This window comes from Penaeus japonicus, unplaced genomic scaffold (assembly GCF_977035675.1).
Source record: "Penaeus japonicus unplaced genomic scaffold, GWHDUDI00000001_assembly GWHDUDI00000001, whole genome shotgun sequence".
NCBI lineage: Eukaryota > Metazoa > Arthropoda > Malacostraca > Decapoda > Penaeidae > Penaeus > Penaeus japonicus.
The window spans coordinates 13,817,786-13,820,285 of record NW_028234403.1 but is presented as its reverse complement, the minus strand read 5'-3'; the positions used below and the strand labels follow the sequence as shown (position 1 = coordinate 13,820,285).

Sequence of the window (2,500 nt, the reverse complement as noted above, 5' to 3'; positions counted from 1 at the left end):
TAACTTACAACACACCATATATCTAATTTACAACACACCATAGATCTAATTTACAACACACCATACTTAGATCAAACCTACAACACACCATAATGAGATCTAACTTACAACACACCATAGATCTGATTAACAACACACCATAGATCTAATTTACAACACACCATACCTAGATCAAACCTACAACACGCCATGATGAGATCAAATCGAGTCCAAAGCACGATCAAGGTTCAAGAGCACGACACTTTCCCGAACCAGAAGCACGACGGCGGAAGAACCTCTTATCACATGAATTCGTGGTTCTTGTGTATTTCGAGTTCGTATTTTGGTGCCATTTGACGTCCTTTTTTTTTTCCTTTCGTGTTTATGGCGTTGCAGATGACCGATACGGGAATTTCTTGCGTATTTTTAAGAAGAACTTTAATAATCCGGGTTTGTTTGAGTTGCTGAAGCTTATGTTCTTGTGTTCCTGTCTGTGGTTGAGGTAATTTTGAGTTTTTTTATTTTTATTTTTTTATATAGGGAGATATGGGTTTGTATTAAGATTGCCCCCTTTTTTCTCTCTTTTTTATGAGAGTGGAATAGGTGATAGAGAGGAAATAGAAGGAATTGAGAAAAGAACATAGAGAGAATACTAGTTTACCTTCATTAATTTTCTTTTTTCTTGCCAACCATATTTGTTCGAGTTTTATTTCGTGTCGGAAATTGGCATTATTTGCTTTCACTGATGACCTTGTATTGCCCTGTTGGATCTTGTGATTAGTTTCTGTGTGTTGTTTGCAACAGGAATTCTTACTTTTCATCAATGGATTGCAAAAGAAATTGGAACATTTGTGGATATTCTTGGATATGTTTGGTTTGGATTTACTTATTGTTTATTAAGGACTATCTAGAGAATCAGATGAATGTTGGTTAATACTCTCTTATCAAGAGTTTAATCACTGAAATAAAAGGATATCTTGAAATACTGGCTGGCTGATGCAGTATGAGTAAATGGTGGAAAGATATATGCATTGGCTCTCAAAATATGAGTCTTTTCTTGTATATTACATGGGTTATATCCTATCCACATCTACTTGAAACGGCCTTTGACGAAAGGCTTATAAATCAAAGCCCAGTGAAAGAGAGCTTCCATGTCAAGTGATTTCCATGACCTTCATGCTACACGCTCCAGCAAAGGCCAAGAAACTGCCACTACTTCTGTACTATTAAGATAGCTCAAACTGGTTCCGTATTACCTAGTGAATTACCAGGAAATTTTACAAGCGAAGAAATATTTTGAGAGATTAAGTGACATTTGCTAGAGGGTTGATGAGTGTAGAAGCCAATGTGTGAGTGCGGTTGCGTGCAACTTTAGGCGTTCAAATGCAATGATTATTATCGTGGTCAATGATGCTTATATTTGAAATTTATAATTGTGTAAAATTCTTTATTCAGTTCTTAGTATATTGAATATTGATTTTATTTTTAGAAGAAGTGATTGCTAAGATTGTGCCAAGACTTTTCCTCTTGCAAACAACATTATTTTTCTTTGCTTTTGGAATTTTATATGAATGATATGTTATCGTATATAAATCCATAAACTTATCTATGACTATGTCCAGGCTTAGCTTTACATGACATGATTGGCCATTTTTAAATCTATTTGAACCATGTTCTTTCCTGAATTGCGATAAATCTCAATTCATTTTTGTTAACGTTTCAGATTTATATTGCAATTCAGATATCAGAGTATGCATACTGGTATTTTGTATGAGATCTGTTACTCTACAATCATATATTACTGTGAAATACCTCACATCTTATTGAGATTACTAGTACTAGAAGAGCCAGCATTATTGTTGCAATATTTTTTTTTTTTCTAAGTAATCCTTTCTTTATATTGATTTTTCTAGATCACAATAGCACCTCTTATTGATTAAAAGACAGGCTTCTAGGGGTGAGAAAACATCCCCTATCTCTTTTGCAATGTTCTTAATGATGCTTGCTCTCTCAAGATAGAATAATGCAATAATGCAATCGACTCTCCTCTGTGACAAGGATTTCAACCAATTCATTCTATGCAACGCCAGAGGGAGCAGAACTCAACCACTTGACCACACTGTGACCCACTAGAGGAATTCATCAGTTTGGATCTTGCAACAGACACCTTAATGCATATCTGCTTAGCAACCATGCCCCACTTTCATAGCTGAGAACCAGATGGGTTGATATGCAAGATTCAAGTTGATATCCATTTATTCACACTAAGTTTTATGAGCATTTTATAATGAGACCAATCACTTTCTTTTATATAGTAACTGCCATGTATGTGGCAACTAGATTAACACTTAAAGGCTAATATAAAACATTCCGATACTTATAGGAAACCAAGTAAAAGTATTATTTATAAAATTTGTGTTGGGCATGTGAAAAAATTTTACATTAAAGATAAAGCTGATTTTGGCTTCACACTTAAAATGTTTGCCCTTTTTTGTTCTGCGACTGCATATAATTACCAAAT

The 2,500-nt window shown here is 34.4% G+C and overlaps 1 protein-coding gene across 6 annotated transcripts in view; it reads left to right on the top strand.

Annotated features, from left to right (window-relative positions):
- Positions 1-167: 167 nt before the first annotated feature.
- Atg4b (Autophagy-related 4b) overlaps positions 168-2,500 on the top strand; it is a 13,239-nt gene continuing 10,906 nt past the window's right edge. Inside the window, exon 1 of one of the 6 annotated variants that reach the window (XM_043013465.2) lies at positions 168-313. The gene's annotated coding sequence lies outside the window, so the exon portion shown is untranslated. Of the gene's footprint in view, positions 482-2,500 lie in introns of all 6 variants that reach the window. The other 5 variants (XM_043013383.2, XM_043013621.2, XM_043013306.2 and 2 more) reach the window with 5 other exon arrangements.